Source organism: Hemitrygon akajei, chromosome 26, assembly GCF_048418815.1.
Source record: "Hemitrygon akajei chromosome 26, sHemAka1.3, whole genome shotgun sequence".
Taxonomy (NCBI): domain Eukaryota; kingdom Metazoa; phylum Chordata; class Chondrichthyes; order Myliobatiformes; family Dasyatidae; genus Hemitrygon; species Hemitrygon akajei.
In genome coordinates, this window is record NC_133149.1 from 11,878,723 (window position 1) to 11,898,137 (window position 19,415).

The following is a 19,415-nucleotide window of genomic DNA, read 5'->3' on the forward strand; positions in this document are numbered from 1 at the left end:
TGATTCTCAGGTCTTCCTTTATCGTGTCAGTAGCTTCTTCTGGGTTTTCAATCATGCAAGTCCCAGATGGAGACTCAGGAATACCATCACACTCAGATGTAGAAGGATTCTTCATTGCTGTTTTCATAACAATTTTTATTTGACCAGTCAGGGTTGCTAGCACTGAGTGGAACTCCTGAACCTGGAGGACTAGTGGACCACTCTGAGTCTGGTCTCTTCCCTTTGACCTGTTTGACATGGGTGACCCTACCAAGAGCCAAAGCATAAAGGCCTGACTCTAGCCAACATAGCTTTCTGGGTCATTGAGACATACAAGCTTCTAAACCCAATAACAAGGTTGTGGTCCTCTTGGAAGACAAATAAATTAACGAATAATAAAATACAGTATATTATCTGATCAGAACTGATCAATGAAAGAGAAAATAAATCCTGGATATCATGATGCCTTTCCTGATACAGGGTTTGGATCAGAAACTTTGACAGGGACATTACTCACCCTGCAAACTGTCTTTATCAAAAGCTTCCTTCTCAAAAGCACTATGGGTGTCACATTGTGTGCTGGCAATGACAGAACCCAGCTGCAGAGGGAAAACAGATTCTCATGTAGAGGTGACCAGAGGTTATTCATAAAATATCCAACAGAAAATTGGTAGCTCAGCCGAGCGACACCGCGAGAAGTAACATTCTCAAAACTAGGACCCTGCCAGAGAACAAGTCAAGCATATGCTTAAATGCCACAAGTAACATGGAATCCCCAAGCCAGTCAAAGAAAACTAAACAAGCTTAATCAGAAAGCACCAGGGATTACCAACATCTGTTAAACAGCAACTAACCAATTCAGGTACTCTAAAAACCTCAGAGCCCAATTCACACAGGCCCAAAGAGCTCATTATAATGGGGCTATTTCAACAAAAGCATCACACCATCCTAAAAACTTATTCTCTCAGGCAGTTAATCTGATCAACTATTTTAGTTATCCCCCTTTCACCCCCTCTATCTATTACCTCAGTAACTGCACTGCACAGAAACACTTTAAACCACTTTTTATAATGCTGTTTACATTGAAAATATATGTTGGTATTTATATATTTCTGTACATTTTATTCCATATCCTTACTTTAGCCTGTAACTTTATTTTTTATCAAATTCGTTATTCTTTATAATTATTGGATGTTGCTTTTTGTTGCATGTCATGCCCTGACCGACACACTACAACAAATTCCATGTAGATGGATATGGTGAGTAAAGTTGACCCTTGATCCTTGAATGTGTAATATAAGCATGATTTTTTATGCTGTTGGGATAGAAACCATGGACATAGCTGAGTGTACAACAATTATAAAGTTGCCTTCGACTATTATAAATATTAACTATTATAAATAGTTCCTTCGACTATTTTAAACTAAATACACACACTTCAACTACAACTCATTCAGAACGCTGCTGCTTGATCTTTAACCTAAACCAGGACGAGGGAGCATATCACTCCCATCCTAACTCCTCTGCATTGGCTTCCTGTATCTTTTAGATAACTTGTTCTTAAATCTCTCAGTACTCAGAGTGCATCACAGAATTGCTTACGTTTTATAATCCTGCTCCAGCTCTTGGTTCTTTTTCTGCCAGTCTCTTAAATTTAAGCAAACTTCCTCAAAAGATAATTGGCAGGTCAGCTTTATTGAACTACGCTCTTAAACTGTGGAACTCAAAATCTAATTCTCTAGGGGATGCAGATACAGTTGACACTTCTAAATGCCAACTCAAAACCTATTTTTTAACCTTGCTTTTAACCAATATCTTTTGGCCTTTATTTTCATGTTTGTAATTTATCCCATTGTAAAGCCCTTTCAATTATATCGTTTGTATGCAAAGTGCTCTATAAATAGATAATTATTTTAATTGTTATTATTACTTCATTCGAGTCATGATGTGAGGCAGAGGGAAAGCTGTTCCAATGTCTGTTCTCCCTTCAGTTGTTTAGATAGCCAGCAGCAGTGAGATCACTGCAGCCAAAAAAGACATCTCCTGCCATCAGAGGACCATATGCCTAATGGATAATGCAGTATTTGTTTTAAAATTTACTGCTTGGATTCCATCGACAGCTCCATACTCAGACTACAATGAGCAATGATACGAGTTGACTCTTATTCTGGTCCTGGGCTTGCCTGTCTCCCCAAATAGATGGGAAAATGGCATTTTCCCAGAACCAGTGGCAAGAGGCATAATTCCAGCAGCTCAAGCATCATCTATAAATTCATCAATGACACAACTATTGCTGGTAGAACTTCAGATGGTGATGAGGAGACATACAGGCTATAGATTGAGTGGTGTCAAAGCAACAACCTTGCACTTGGTGTTAGTAAGACCAAGGATTTGACTACTGACTTCAGGAAAGGGAAGTTGAGGGAACACACACCAGTCCTCATTGAGGGATCAGCAGTGGAAAGGATGAGCAGCTTCAAGTTCCTGGGCACCAACATCTTAGAAGATCTATCCTGGGCCCAACATATTATTGAAACCACCAAGAAGGCAGACCAGTGGCTATACTTCATTTGGAGATTTGTTCTGTCACCAAAGATTCTAGCACATTTCTACAGATGTACAGTGGAAAGTATTCTGATATGGTATGCCTGGTATGGAGGCTCCAATGCTCAGAATCGCAAGGGGCTGCAGAGTGTTGTGGACTCAGCAAGCTCCATCATGGAGACTTTCTTCCTCACCATGAAGCTTATCTTCAAAAGGCAATACTTCAGAAAGGTGCATCCATCACTGAAGACCCTCACCATCCAGTATATGCTCTTTTCTCATTACCACCATCAACAAAGATGTACAGGAGCCTGAAGACACACACTCAAAGTTTTAGGAACAACTTATTCCACTCCACCATCAGATTTCTGAATGATCCATGAACCCATGAACACTACTCTGTTTGCACTATTTACTTGTATCCTTTGGTGCAGTGGAGGATGAGGTTTGTAGATAATTGGGCTTTGTTCCAGGGAAGGCGGGATCTGTTCCGAAGGGACGGTTTACACCTGAACTGGAGCGGTACTAACATTCTTGCAGGGAAGTTTGCTAGTGCTTCTTGGGGGGGGTTTAAACTAAATTTGCAGGGGGTGGGGATCCAGAATGTGAGAGAGGATAGCGAGAGGAAGAATAAAGGACAGGTGGGGACTACACGGTTCCAGAATATTAAGTGTGTAGTAGAGAAAGGTGAGGCGGAACAAGTGATAAGGAGGACACATGTACAGAGGGATGGTCTGACGGAACATGGAGTTAAATGTGTTGAAAGAATAAGTAAATGTAGGAAGGACAACAAAATTCTAGGGGCGTATAGCCCGATGGGAGTTCGGGGAGCTGGGTTAAGCACAACAGGCAGCAATTCAAACAGAGAGAGGAGAAATGGGTTAAAAATTCTATATCTGAATGCACGAAGTGTCAGAAATAAGGCAGATGAGCTTGAAGCCCAGGTGCGAATGGATAACTATGATGTTGTTGGGATAACGGAGACATGGCTGCAGGGAGATCAGACCTGGGAAATGAATGTACAAGGGTATACGTGCTATCGTAGGGACAGAAATGTGGGCAGAGGGGGTGGGGTGGCCCTGTTGGTGAGGAATGAGATTCAGTCCTTTGCAAGGGGGGACATAGGGTCAGGAGAAGTAGAGTCTGTGTGGATAGAACTGAGGAACAGTAAGGGCAAAAGGACCCAAATGGGTGTTGTCTACAGGCCACCAAACAGTAGCATGGATATTGGGTGCAAGTTGAATAGGGAGTTAACATTGGCATGTGTCAAAGGTAATGTCGAAGTAGTTATGGGGGATTTCAACATGCAGGTGAACTGGGAGAATCAGGTTGGTGCTGGACCACAGGATAGGGAGTTTGTAGAGTGCCTACGGGATGCATTCTTGGAACAGCTTGTACGAGAGCCGACCAGGGAAGACTATTCTGGATTTAGTGTTATGTAATGAACAGGATTTGATAAGCGATCTTGCAGTAAAGGAGCCATTAGGAGGTAGTGATCATAATATGATAAGTTTTTATCAGCAATTTGAGAAGGATAAGGGCAGATCGGAGGTGTCAGTGTTGCAGTTGAACAGGGGAAACTATGGAGCCATGAGGGAGGAGCTGGCCAAAGTTGACTGGACGGATAGCCTAGCAGAAAAGACAGTGGAACAGCAATGGCAGGTATTCTTGGGAATACTGCACAAGGTGCAAAATCAGTTCATCCCCCAGAGAAGGAAGGATTCAAGGGGGGGAAAGGGGCCACAGTGGTTGACAAAGGAAGTCAGAGATTGCATAGCATTAAAAAAAAGGAAGTATGACAGAGCTAAGGTGAGTGGGAGGACAGATGATTGGGAAGTTTTTAAGGAACAACAGAATTTAACTAAAAAGACAATACGAGGAGAAATAATGAGGTACGAATGCAAGCTAGCCAGGAATATAAAGGAAGATAGCAAAAGCTTTTTTAGGTATGTGAAGAGAAAGAAGATAGTTAAGAACAATTTTGGGCCCTTGAAGAATGAATTGGGTGAAATTATTATGGGAAACAGAGAAATGGCAGAAGAATTTAATGAGTAGTTTAGATCTGTTTTCACTAAGGAAGACACAAGCAATCTTCCAGATGTATGGATGGGCCAAGGACATAGGGTAACAGAGGAAATGAAACAGATTGACATTCGGAAGGAAATGGTGATGAGAAGACTGATGGGACTGAAGGCTGACAAATCCCCAGGTCCAGATGTTCTGCATCCTAGGGTACTAAAGGAGGTGGCCCTGGAAATTGCGGATGCATTGGTAATCATTTTCCAATGTTCCTTAGATTCAGGATCAGTTCCTGAGGATTGGAGAATGGCTAATGTTATCCCACTTTTTAAGAAAGGAGGGAGGGACAAAACAGAGAACTATCGACCTGTCAGCCTGACATCAGTAGTGGGGAAGATGCTAGAGTCCATTATTAAGGATGAAATAGTGGCATATCTAGATAGCAGTGATAGGACTGGGCCGAGCCAGCATGGATTTACCAAGGGTAAATCATGCTTGACTAATCTGTTGGAGTTTTTTGAGGATGTAACCAGGAAGTTAGACGGGGGAGATCCAGTGGATGTAGTGTACCTCGATTTTCAGAAGGCATTTGATAAGGTCCCACATAGGAGATTGGTGGGTAAAATCAAAGCTCAGGGCATCGGGGGGAAGACATTGACATGGATAGAAAACTGGTTGGCAGATAGAAAGCCAAGGGTAGCAGTGAATGGGTGTTTCTCAGAATGGCAGGTGGTGACTAGTGGGGTGCCACAGGGCTCGGTATTGGGACCACAGCTGTTTACAATTTATGTCAACGATTTGGATGAAGGCATTGAAAATAACATCAGCAAATTTGCTGATGATACTAAGCTGGGTGGCAGTGTGACATGTGATGAGGATGTTAGGAGAATTCAGGGTGACTTGGATAGGCTGGGTGAGTGGGCAGATACTTGGCAGATGACATTTAATGTGAATAAGTGTGAGGTTATCCACTTTGAGAGTAAGAACAGGAAGGCAGATTATTATCTGAACGGTGTAGAGTTAGGTAAGGGAGAAATACAAAGAGATCTAGGAGTCCTTGTTCATCAGTCACTGAAGGTGAATGAGCAAGTGCAGCAGGCAGTGAAGAAGGCTAATGGAATGTTGGCCTTTATTACAAAGGGAATTGAGTACAAGAGCAAGGAAATCCTCTTGCATTTGTACAGAGCCCTGGTGAGACCACACCTGGAGTATTGTGTACAGTTTTGGTCTCCAGGGTTAAGGAAGGACATCTTGGCTGTAGAGGAAGTGCAGCGTAGATTCACGAGGTTAATTCCTGGGATGTCTGGACTGTCTTACGCAGAGAGGTTAGAGAGACTGGGCTTGTACACGCTGGAATTAAGGAGATTGAGAGGGGATCTGATTGAAACATATAAGATTATTAAGGGATTGGACAAGATAGAGGCAGGAAATATGTTCCAGATGCTGGGAGAGTCCAGTACCAGAGGGCATGGTTTGAGAATAAGGGGTAGGTCATTTAGGACAGAGTTAAGGAAAAACATCTTCTCCCAGAGAGTTGTGGGGGTCTGGAATGCACTGCCTCGGAAGGTCGTGGAGGCCAATTCTCTGGATGCTTTCAAGAAGGAGCTAGATAGGTATCTTATGGATAGGGGTATCAAGGGATATGGGGACAAGGCAGGAACCGGGTATTGATAGTAATTGATCAACCATGATCTCAAAATGGCGGTGCAGGCTCAAAGGGCCGAATGGTCTACTTCTGCACCTATTGTCTATTGACTTGTTAGAGGCATAGTGTGAGTGGACAGCTGGAAACATCGCCCACTGGGCAAAAAAAGCAAATACGAGGGGGCATCATTTCAAGGTCAGTATAGGCTGGATGTCAGAGGTAGGTTTTTTTACACAGAGAGTGCTGGGTGCATTGAATGCACTGCCAGGGTGTTGGTTCAGGCAGACATTTAAAAGACTCTTAGATAGACACATGGGTGATGGGAAAATGGAGGACAATTTGGGAGGGATTTTAGAGCACATTAAAATGTCGGCACAGCTTAATGGGCTGAAGAGCCTGTATTGTGCTGTAATGTTTCATTTACTATGGTTTGAAACATTAAAATACTGAAATAAGCATCCTATCTCATCATTCCTTCACTGATCAGATTTCTATTTCACACATAGAGGAGGGAAGATGTGACATCCATTAGATCCAGGTGTTGGTTTAAAGATGAGTTATTGAGCTATCTTTCCATTCTCAGATCGGACTTTTCCGTTGCTGCAGGAGTGAATGTTTTTGTAACACAAATGTACATCTGGCAGACCTTATTTTACCCAGGATCTTTACATATATGTATGAAATAATACTTGAACCATTTTCTTTCCATGTGCCTCTTACTGCGCAAGTTTTGGCAGCTTATTCCACAATGTAGCTCACCCTTCTGTCTGTAACGTTACCAAGAACTTCAAAATGAAATGATAACTTCAGTGTGAATTGAAAACTTCACCATGGAGAATATTGCACTTGTGGCCACCTTATTCGATACATCTTTACACCTGCTCTTTAATGCAAATATCTAATCAGCCAATCAGGTGGCAGCAACTCAACATATAAAGGTATGCAGACACGGTCAAGGGGTTTATTTGCTGTTCAGACCAAACATTGGAATGAGGAAGAAGTGCGATCTAAGTGACTTTGACTGTGAAATGATTGTTGGTGCCAGAAGGGGTGTTTGAGTGTCTCAGAAACTGGTGATCTCCTGGGATTTTCACACACAGCAGTCTCTAGAGTTTACAGAGAACGGTGCAAAAACAAAACAAAACATCCAGTGAGCAGCAGTTCTGTGGGTGAAAATGCTTTATGAATGAGAGAGGTCAGAGGAGAATGGCCAGACTGGTTCAAGCTGACAGGAATGCGATAGTAACTGTAATAAATGTCTACTATAATAGTGGTATGTAGAAGGGCATCTCTGAATGCACAGTACATCAAACCTTGGATGGGCTACAGCAGCAGAAGACCATGAACATAATAAAGTGGCCACTTTATTAGGTACAGGAGGTAACTAAGAAAGTGGCCACAGAATTTATATCGACCAGGAACTCAGAACCGTGATGGTGGTTTCATTTCAGCCCTTCACTTAGAAGCCATTGTCACAAGGTCTTCATCAGGTTGGTGAACAGGAGCTTATCATTGGATTACTTCTCCACATGCTAAAGTATTGAGGCCCATTGAAAATGAAACCAAAATAAGATCAGTCAGTAATAGACAAATTTTAAGATGGGGAAGTGTTCATATTTTCTTACAAGATTCAGTTCATCAAGTTCATGGTGTTCTCAGAGTGATCGGCAACTGCTCTTTCTGTGACTGCAAGAGACTGCAGAGAGTTGAGGATGCGGCTCAGCACATCGTGGTAACCAGCCTCCCCTCCAAGGACTCTGCTTACGTTCCCTGTTGCCTCAGCCAAGCAGCCAACGTAACAAAGATCCCACCCCCCCCCAGACATTCTCTCTTTTACCCCCTCCCATTACAAGACCCTGAAAGCCCTCCATCAGGCTCAAGAACAACTTTTGAACAGTCCCCTCGCATGACACAATAGACTCTTGACCTCACCAGCGATCTCCTCATGACCTTTGCACTCTATTTTCTGCCTGCACTGCCCTTTCTCTGTAACACTTAATTCTGCTTTTCCCTTGTACTATCTCATTGCTTTATGTGATGAATTGATCTGTATGAATGATATGTAAAACAAACACTTCCACTACATCTCAATAATAATCCAGTTACCGATATACCCTTTCATCCCATTCCCACAAGTGTTTACCCTCATCATGATTGCCAACTTTCTACCAATTCTCCCATCATCCACCTACACTGATGGGCAATTTACAACAGCCAATTAACTTGCCTGTCCTTGCAACATGGGAGGAAACCAGAGTACCAGGAGGAAGGCAACTCGGCCACAGGAAGTGTAGACAGAGTCCACGGAGGAAAGGCTGGTTCCTGTGACCTGCATGCAGACTCCACACAGACAGCGCACAAGCTAAGGACTGAACTCAGATATTGGGAGCTGAGCAGCATCTTTGTCTGTTGTGCCTCTTGTTACTGGTGGGTTGGAATATTTGAGGCTGTACTTTGACATAGCATGGGTTAGTCTGTGCAGCAGGAAACTCTTAATTAGCTCGGGAGCTGCTCAAAGTTTAAGACTATATAATGTCAGTTTCAGTACATGGGTGTAAAGGAGAATGAAATAGTTGTTACGCTGGATCTGATGCCGTATATAAAAAGCATAATAATGAACACAATAATAATAAAAACACAATAAATATAAATACATAAGATTGCTTATATAATTAATTATATGTCTAGAAAGTGACTCTGGGCACAGGAGTGTTTGTACATAAGGTGACTGACAGGAAATGATAAAGTAGTGGTGGTTGGGGGTGTGGAGGTGTTGATCAGCTTTACTGTTTTGGGAAAGTAACTGTTTTTGAGTCTGGTGGTCCTGGCATGGATGCTACATGGCCTCCTCCTTAATGGGAATGGGACATAAAGTTCATGAGCAGGGTAGGTGGGGATCCTTGTGATGTTACTGGCCTTTTTCCTGCACCTTTCTGTATACATGTCCCTGGTGGTGGATAGGCTGGTGCCTGTGATGAGTTGGGCAGCTTTGACTACCCGTTGCAGAGCCTCCCTGTCCACTGCGGTGCAGTTTCCGTGCCACGCAGTGATGCAGCTTGTTAGGGTGCTCTCCACTGCACACCTGCAGAATGACATGAGTATGGATGCACATCGTCCAGCTCCCTTCAGCCTTCTCAGAGAGTAGAGGCGTAGGTGAGCTTTTCTGATTGTGTAGAATGTGTAAGATGTAACTCCTAGGAATGTTTGAAATGGCTCGCAGTTTCCACTGATGTCAATAATAACTTCCAAAAAGTAACATGAAGCTGAATCCTCAGCCCTGACAGTGTGTCCATTAAATTGCCATCTGGAAATTCCCAAGGCTTGCAAACAAATTTATAGATTCTGTAAACCTGTAAAACCCAGATCGCTAATCAGGCATTCTGAATCCCAGAGTAATCTATAGGTCAACATGTGGGGGTTTGCTGTGGTAGAATTTATTGTGTATGCATTTCAGAATGTGCTGATATTTAACACTGTAACTCTGCTTTTTAAAGACATCCAAAAGTCTTTGTAATTTTACTCATTTGGGAGCCACGTCTTGTGCCTGATGCCGTTGTTTCAGCAAAGAGCTGCTCTATCTCTTTTGACAAGCTGCAGCTTGTATGATTGCTGATTTATACGAGTCGTTATAGCTGGGTAGGTAATGCGGATAAGGTCCCACTACCTATTAAATGTTCCCAATGGTGTGCGCCTCAAATAGCCTCTGACAACCAAGTCCAGCTCCTGGCCTTCACATGTGGCTTAGCTACTAAGCCTGGTGGAATTGATTCTACCGACAGGAAAAGGGGCAAAGGCGGGATACTGGTACCTTAAAACCAGTCATTTTGGACAGTTAGGACTTGTCAGCCGTGGTTGGCAGTCATCTAGGAGGAGGAAAACTCTGATCTCAAATCCCCACTGTCTTGCCGCTATACCCACTCATAGGGAAGGCTTCGGGAGTAAACCCTGAGGGGAAAATCCGGAGCTGGAGACCTTAAGGTTGTCCTGCATTGAGTTCAACGCTGGCTGGCAAATCCTGCAATGCCACTGGTGCCAAATTGTATCAGTCTCTGCCGTTCCTTTGGGTTCATCAGGTACATGGAGAGGGGGAGCTTGCTACATGGGCAACAGCTTGTTCCCCATATCGTACTGCCCTGGCTCATGTATCTAGACAGCTAGGATGCAACATCCATGGTCGACTCTAACTGAGAGAGGCCCTACCAAACCCTACCATAAGAGTAGATATGAAGTTACCACAACACCATGGGATGAAGGGCCTCAACTATGCTGTAGTGTGCTATGTTCTATATTTTAACTAGAAGCAGGAATAGACCATCTGGTCTGTGAAATCTGCTCCACCATTCTATAAAATCATAGCTGATCTGGCCATGGACTCATTTTCAACTATCTGTCTTTACCCTATTACCCTTAACAGCAGTTTCTTTTCATCTCCATTCTAAATCTATTTCCCTGAATATTGAGGCTATGTCCCCTAGTTCTATATTCACCCACCAGTGGAAAAAAATCCTGCCTCTGTTTTAGCTATCCCTTTCACAATTTTACATGTCTCTATAAGATCCTCTCGCATCCTTCTGTATTCCAGTGAGTATAGTCCCAGGTGACTCAGTTTCTCATCTCTAGAATCAGCCTGCTGAAAACCTCTCTGCACCGCCTCCAAAGCCAGTATATCCTTCCTCAAGTGAGGAGACCAGAACTGCACACAGTACTCCAGGTGTGGCCTCACCAGTACCCTGTACAGTTGCAGCATAACCTCCCTGCTCTTAAATTCAATCCCTCTAGCCAACATTCCATTTGTCTTCTGGGTAGCCTGCTGCTGGAAATACTCAGCAGGTCAAGTAGCATCTGTGAACAAAGTTAGAAACAGATTTAAAGAGCAAACACGAGGAAATCTGCAGATGCTGGAAATTCAAACAACAACACACACAAAATGCTGGTAGAACACAGCAGGCCAGGCAGCATCTATAGGGAGAAGCGCTGTCGACGTTTCGGGCCAAGACCCTTCGTCAGGACTAACCGAAAGGAAGAAACTATAGATGGGGAGCAGTGAGAGAAGGTTTCACTGAACTCCCGTCGAAGAGAAGATTTAAACTTCTTCAGTGTAGGCATCACTGGCAGAGGCTTCGCAGTAGTGAATTTAAAGAGCAAACAGATTTAATGTTTCATTATCAGGCAAAATTAGTAAACAGGCTTTGTTCTAGGGTTGGGGGCAGGAAGGTAGAGAGAGCAAATGAAATGTGTGTTAGATGAAGACCAATGTTTCATTGTACTGTAGTCAACTTTGTTTCTATTTACGCTGATCTGCTCGAAAATATTTACATTTATTTACTTTACGTCAGATTTCCAGGATCTTCGAGCAGATCTTTAAATAAATCTTCCACTTTCCAGAACCTCTTGGAAATTGACTTATGAATTTTGCAATTGATCTAGTTAGCATGTGGCAGATAGTAATAGTTTCACTATTGCTGTGCTAATGACGTGTATAAAGTTCTCTCAGCTCACCCAGCAACCTTGTTTTAACTAAAGTCATCGTGCAGAATGTTCTGAGTCCTGTTTGCTTATATAACTGCTGTTTGAAAACTTTTGCTTCTCAATCTTCTCTGAGGATCATCACTTTGTCATGCAGGGGAGGTTTGTAAATTCCTGAGATCCCAAAAGTGATGCCATCTGGAAGTTAGCCATCTGGTAGGGTCACCCATGGCAGTAAGGTTAAGGAGGAGGTTCTAAACAAAGAGTGATCCAACCAAGATCTCAACAGCAGAACTGGCAGAAGATGATAACACATCACAACGGCAGTGAAGGTGACGTAAGGCTACAGCAGTGAAGGATCCCGAGTCATCTTGCACTCCATGTCACTGGACCCTGACCCCGATCTGTCAAGGACTGTGTGGTGACTGCCCGTGCATCAGCCTCCCCACAAAGTCAAGCACAGGCATTCTCCATTAAGGGAATATCCCCTTGGGAGAACATCAAGTGATCGCACTATTACAAGAGATCTATATTTGTTAAAATGCATTTTATAATTTATGCAGAAAACAGAAACTACCCCTTTTTTTGAAATATCGGAGACGCCAGTGTTTCTAGTACAATTCTTGATTTCAAAAAGAACGCAGTGTGAATTTGAGTTCAAGAAAGTTGTGAACATATTGCCAGCTAGCTACAAATCTTGCAGACATCTGGTTTGCTTTTTCTCAGGGGTTCCCAGCCTGGGGCCCATGGACCCCTCGGTTATTGGTAGGAGTCCATGACATAAAAAAGTCTGGGAACCCCTGCTTTATCTAATTTATTCAAAACTTATGATTGTTTGTTATCATTTGTTGTTAAGAAGTGTAAAGGAGAGTGAAATGATTGTTACTCCAGATCTGATGCAGCATAAAAAACACAATAAACATAAAGAACTCAATGAAAACACAATACATAAGATTAGCTTCAAAGTTCAAAGTAAATTTCAGATCGAATTATGTATATGTCATCACATACTACCCTGAGATTCACTTTCTTGCAGACATTTACAGTAGATACAAAGAAGTACAAAAGAATCGGCGAAAAACTACACACAAAGAATGACGAACAACAGATGTGCATAAGATAGCAGACTGTGAAATTACAAAAAATAAATAAAAAGTAAATAAATAAACAGATAAATAAGTAAATAATACTGAGAGTTAGCTGTAGAGACTTTAAAAGTGAGTTTATATGTTTTGAAATCAGTTCAATGTTGAGGTGAGTGAAGTAATCCCAATTTATTCAGGAGCCTGGTTGAAGGGTAATTACTATTCTTGAAACTGGTCATGTGGGACCTCAGACTCTTGTACATCCTTTCTGGTGGCAGCGCAAAGAAGACAGTGTGGCCTGGATGGTGGAGTCCTTGATGATGGATGCTGCTATCTTGTGGCAGTGCTCCTTGTACAAACGGTAGATGTGCTCAGTGGTGGAGAGGGCTTTTGTAGCTTATATGCATTGACTGTATGTCCATAAAGTGATGCTAGCTACAGGAGTATCTGTACATAAGGTGACTGCCAGATAAAGTAGTGGTGGTGATGGGGGGGGTTTGTGGTGGGATTGGTTAATGGGTGGAGGTGGTGATCAGCTTGACGGCTTGGGGGAAGTAACTGTTTTTATTGACTAATTTATCTACTAAAAGTCCATATTTTACATCTGCTGTACTTTTAGAAAGTTGCAAATGTCAGTTCTTGGCAAAATTCAACAAAAAAGGGGCAAAACATATCAAACTCTTCTCCTTTGGCATCAAATCCTAGAGTGACTAAACTCCTCAACATTCCACTCTGTCTCAGCTCATGCTCTATAGCCACAAAGCTATTCTCTCTCTTTGTAATACAGGCTAACTTATTATTTAATTCTCATCATTTCTAGCTGGACATCAGTAACCACTTTATTAGGGACCTCCTGTATGTCTGAGCGTATGTTCATGGTCTTCTGCTGCTGTAGCCCATCCACTTCAAGATTCGACATGTAGTGCATTCAGAGATGCTCTTCTGTCAGCTTGAACCAGTCTGGCCATTCTCCTCTGACCTCTCTCATTAACAAGGTGTTTTCACCCACAGAACTACCAGTCACTGGATGTTATTTTTGCTTTTTGCACCATTCTCTGTAAACTCTAGAAACTGTTATGCATGAAAATCCCAAGAGATCAGCAGTTTCCCTTCACCCCATCTGGCACCAACAATCATTCCATGGTCAAAGTCACTTAGATCACATTTCCTCCCCATTCTGATGCTTGGTCTGAAAAACTGAATCTCTTGATCATGTCTAACATGCTTCTATGCATTGAGTTGCTGTCACATGATTGGCTGATTAGATATTTGTATTAACAAGCAGGTGTACAGGAGGTACTGGATAAAGTGGCTGCTAAATGTACGTGCATGTTAACTTTGTGTGTTTGTATAGCAATATATAGGTCCAATGGAATACTAACATCTCCATGAAACATTCTATTTCTCTATGTCCTCTCCTCAGCCCCACTCCCCAGGCTTCTCCCCTTAACCTTTGATGCCATGTCCAATCAAGTACCTATCAATCTCTGCCTTAAATTCATCCAATGACCTGGCCTCCACAGCTGCTTATGGTAACAAATTTCAAATTCACCACCCTCTGGCTAAAGAAATGTCTCTGCATTTCTGTTTTAAATGGACGCCTTTCTATCTTGAGGCTGTGCCCTCCTGTCCTAGACTCACCCACCATGGGAAACATCCTTTCCACATCTACTCTGTCAAGGCCTTTCAACATTCGAAAGGTTTCAATTAGATCACCCCCCCCATCCTTCTAAATCCCAGCAAGTACAGTCCCAGAGCCATTAAATGTTCCTCATATGATAACCCTTTCATTCCTGGAATCATCCTTGTGAACCTTCTATGAACCTTCTCCAATGCCAGCACATCTCTTCTTAGATGAGGAGCCCAAAACTGTTCACCATACTCAAGGTGAGGCCTCACCATTGCCTTATAAAGCTTCTACATCATATTCCTGCTTGTGTATTATAGAACTCTTGAAATGAACGTCAACATTGTATTTGCCTTCCTTACCACTGACACTACCTGCAATTTAACGTTCGGGTGTTCTGCACAAGGACTCCGAGGTTCCTTTGCATCTCAGATTTTTGGATTTTCTCCCCATTTAGGAAATAATCTGCACATTTATTTCTACTACCAAAGTGCATGACCATGCATTTTCCAACATTGCATCTCACTTGCCATTTTCTTGCCCATTCTCCTAATCTGTCTAAGTCCTTCTGCATCCTACCTGTTTCTTCAACATTACCTGCTGCTCCACAATCTTCATATCATCTGCAAACTTGGCAACAAAGCCATCTATTCCATCATCTAAATCATTTATATACAGCATAAAAAGAAGCGTTCCAACACCGACCCCTATGGAACAACACTAGTCACTGGCAGCCAACTAGACAAGGATCCTTTTATTCCCACTCACTGCCTCCTACCAATCAGTTAATTCTCTAATCATGTTGGTAATTTTCCTGTAATGCCATGGGTTCTTAACTCACCAAGCAGCTTCATGTGTGGCACCTTGTCAAAGACCTGAAAGTCCAAATATACAACATCCACTATATCCTCTTTATCTATCCTACTTGTAATCTCCTCCAAAAATTCCAACAGGTTCTTCTTCTTCTTTTTCTTCTTTGAGTTTTTATGACAGTTGGCATACACACTGTTGCATTACTGCCATCTTCAGGATTTACTGTCCCTCATCGTCCGTTCACTTGACTGCCTAAAGTCATCTTTCCAGTCCCATCGCCCTTAAAAAAACTAAACAACCATTTTTGCGTAATTGTTGTAGCATTTGTTGTCTTTCCTGTGCAAATTTCTTGCATGAAATAAGGTTCAACAGGCAAGATTTTCCCTTAAGAAAACCAAGCTGACTTTGTCCTATCTTGTCCTGTACTCCATAACTTCATCCATAACAATTGACTCCAACATCTTCCCAGCCACTGAGGTCAGGCTAACTGGTCTATAATTTCCTTTCTGCTGCCTTCCTCCTTTCTTTAAGAGTGGAGTGACATTTGCAATTTTCCAGTCCTCTGGCACAATGCCAGAGTCCAATGATTTTTGAAAGATCTTTTCTAATGCTGCCGCAATCTCTACTGCTCCCTCATTCAGAACCCTTAGGTGCAGTTCATCTGGTCCGGGTGACTTATGTACCCTTAGGTCTGTCAGCTTTTTGAGCGCCTTCTCCCTTGTAATTGTAACTGCACCCACTTCGCTTCCTTCACACCCTTCAACATCTGACACACTGCTAGTGTCTTCCACAGTGACAGCTGATGCAAAATACTCATTTAGTTCATCAGCCATCTCCTTGTCCCCGTTATTATTTTTCCGTCCTCATTTTCTAACGAACCTATATCCAGTCTCATCTCTCTTTTATTTTTTACATACTTTAAAAAGCTTTTACTATTCACTTTGACATTGTTTGCTAGCTTGCTTTCATATTTCATCTTTTCCCTTCCAATGATTCTTTTAGTTGCTCTCTCTGTAGGTGTTTAAAAGCTTCCTAATCTTTCCTCTACCTTTTACTTCGTTGTATGTCCTCTTTTTTGGTTTTATATTTGCAATAACTTCCCTTGTCAGCCACGGTTGTACTATTTTGCCATTTCAGTATTTCTTTGCTTTTGCAATACATCTGTCCTGCACCTTCCTCATTTTTTCCCAGAAAATAATGCCACTACTGTTTTAGAGACATAGAAACATAGAACCATAGAAAGCCTACAGCACAAAGCTGTGCCGAACATGTCCTTACCTTAGTAATTACCTAGGGTTAGCCATAGCACTCTATTTTTCTGAGCTCCATCTACCTGTCCAGGAGTCTCTTAAAAAATCCTATCATATCCACGTCCAACATCATTACCGGTAGCCCATTCCATGCACTCACCACATGGCATAAAAAAACTTACCCCTGACCTCTCCTCTGTACCTAATTCCAAGCACCTTAAAACTGTGTCCTCTCATGTTAGCCATTCCATGCCCTGGGAAAAAGCCTCTGACAATCCATACGATCAATGCCTCTCATCATCTTATACACCTCTACCTGGTCACCTATCCACCGTCGCTCCAAGGAGAAAAGGCCGAGTTCACTCAACCTATTCTCATAAGGCATGCTCCCTAATCCAGGCAACATCCTTGTAAATCTCCTCTGCACCCTTTCTGTGGTTTCCACATCCTTCCTGTAGTGAAGTGACCAGAACTGAACACAGTACTCCAAGTGGGATCTGACCAGGGTCCTATATAGCTGCAACATTACCTCTCAGCTCCTAAACTCAATCCCACAATTGATGAAGGCCAACACACCATACCACAGAGTCAACTTGAGTGTCCTATGGACTCAGCTTTGAGTGTCCTATGGACTCAGACCCCAAGATCCCTCTGATCCTCCACACTGCCTAGAGTTTTACCATTAATACTATATTCTGCCATCATACTCAAACTACAAAAATGAACCACCTCACACTTATCTGGGTTGAACTCCATCTGCCACTTCTCAGCCCAATTTTGCATCCTATCAATGTCCTGCTGTAAACTCTGACAGCCCTCCACACTATCCACAACATCCCCAATCTGTCACACTTGATTGGTCCTATTCTCTCACGTCTTGTCCTCTTGCTCTTCACATACTTGTAGAATACCTCGGGGTTTTCCTTAATCCTGTCCGCCAAGGCCTTCTCATGGCCCCTTCTGGCTCTCCTAATTTCTTTCTTAAGCTCCTTCCTGCTAGCCTTATAAGCTCCTAGATCTCTGTCATTACTTAGTTTTTTGAACCTTTCGTAAGCTCTTCTTTTCTTCTTGACTAGATTTACAACAGCCTTTGTACACCATGGTCCCTGCACCCTACTATCCTTTCCCTGTCGCATTGGAATGTTGCTATGCAGCACTCCATGCAAATATCCCCTGAACATTTGCCACATTTCGTCCGTACATCCCTGAGAACATCTGTTCCCAATTTATGCTTCCAAGTTCCTGCCTGATAGCCTCATATTTCCCCATACTCCAATTAAATGCTTTCCTAATTTGTCTGTTTCTATCCCTCTCCAATGCTATGGTAAAGGAGATAGAATTGTGATCACTGTCTCCAAAATACTCTCCGACTGAGAGATTTGACACTTGACCAGGTTCATTTCCCAATACCAGATCAAGTACAGCCTCTCCTCTTGTAGGCTTATCTACATATTGTGTCAAGAAAACTTCTTGAATACGCCTAACAAACTCCACCCCATCTAAACCCTTTGCTCTAGGGAGATGCCAATCAATATTTAAAAAATTAAAATCTCCCAGCACGACAACCCTGTTATTATTACACCATTGCAGAATCTGTTTCTCTACCTGCCCCTCAATGTCCCTGTTGCTATTGGGTGGTCTATAAAAAACACCCAGTAGAGTTATTGTCCCCTTCCTGTTCCTAACCTCCACCCACTGAGACTCCGTAGACAATCCCTCCATGGCGTCCACCTTTTCTGCGGCCGTGACACTATCTCTGATCAACAGTGCCATGCCCCCACCTCTTTTGCCTTCCTCCCTGTCCTTTCTGAAACATCTAAAACCTGGCACTCGAAGTAACCATTCCCGTCCCTGAGCCATCCAAGTCTCTGTAATGGCCACATCATATCTCCAAGTACCGATCCACGCTCTAAGCTCATCTGCTTTGTTCACAATACTCCTTGCATTAAAATAGACACATCTCAAACCATTGGTCTGACCGCATCCCTTCTCTATCACTTGCCTATCCTCCCTCTCGCACTGTCTCCAAGCTTTCTCTATTTGTGAGCCAACAACCTCTTCCTCTGTGTCTTCAGTTTGGTTCCCACCCCCCAGCAATCCTGGTTTAAACTCTCTCCAATAGCCTTAGCAAACTTCCCCGCCAGGAAATTGGTCCCCCTGGGATTCAAGTGCAACCCCTCCTTTTTGTAGAGGTCACTCCTGCCTCAAAAGAGGTCTCAATGATCCAGAAATCTGAATCCCTGCCTCCTGCTCCAATCCCTCAGCCACACATTTATCCTCCATCTCACTCTATTTCTATTCTCACTGTCGCGTAGCACAGGCAGTAATCCCGAGATTACTACCTTTGTGGTCCTGCTTCTCAACTTCCTTCCTAACTCCCTGTAGTCTTCTTTCAGGACCTCCTCCCTTTTCCTACCTATGTCATTGGTGCCAATATGTACCACAACCTCTGGCTGTTCACCTTCCCACTTCAGGATATCGTGCACGCGATCTGAAACATCCTGGACCCTGGCACCTGGGAGGCAAACTACCATCCGAGTTTCTTTCCTGCGTCCACAGAATCACCTGTCTGACCCCCTAACTACAGAGTCCCCTATCACTGCTGCCTTCCTCTTCCTTTCCCTAACCTTCTGAACCACACAGCCAGACTCTGTGCCAGAGGAACGGCCACTGTCGCTTCCCCCAGGCAGGTTGTCCATCCCAACAGTACTCAAACAGGAGTTCTTATTGTCAAGGGGGACAGCCACAGAAGTGCTCTCTAGCGTCTGACTCCTGCCCTTCTCTTTCCTGACTGTTACCCACTTATCGGTCTCCCCAGGCCCCAATGTGACTACCTGCCTATAGCTCCTCCCTATCACCTCCTCACTCTCCTTGACCAGACAAAGGTCATCGAGCTGCATCTCCAGTTCCCTGACTCAGTCCCTCAGGAGCTGCAGCTCGACACACCGGGTGCAGATGTGGCCGTCCAGGAGTCTGGGAGTCTCCCA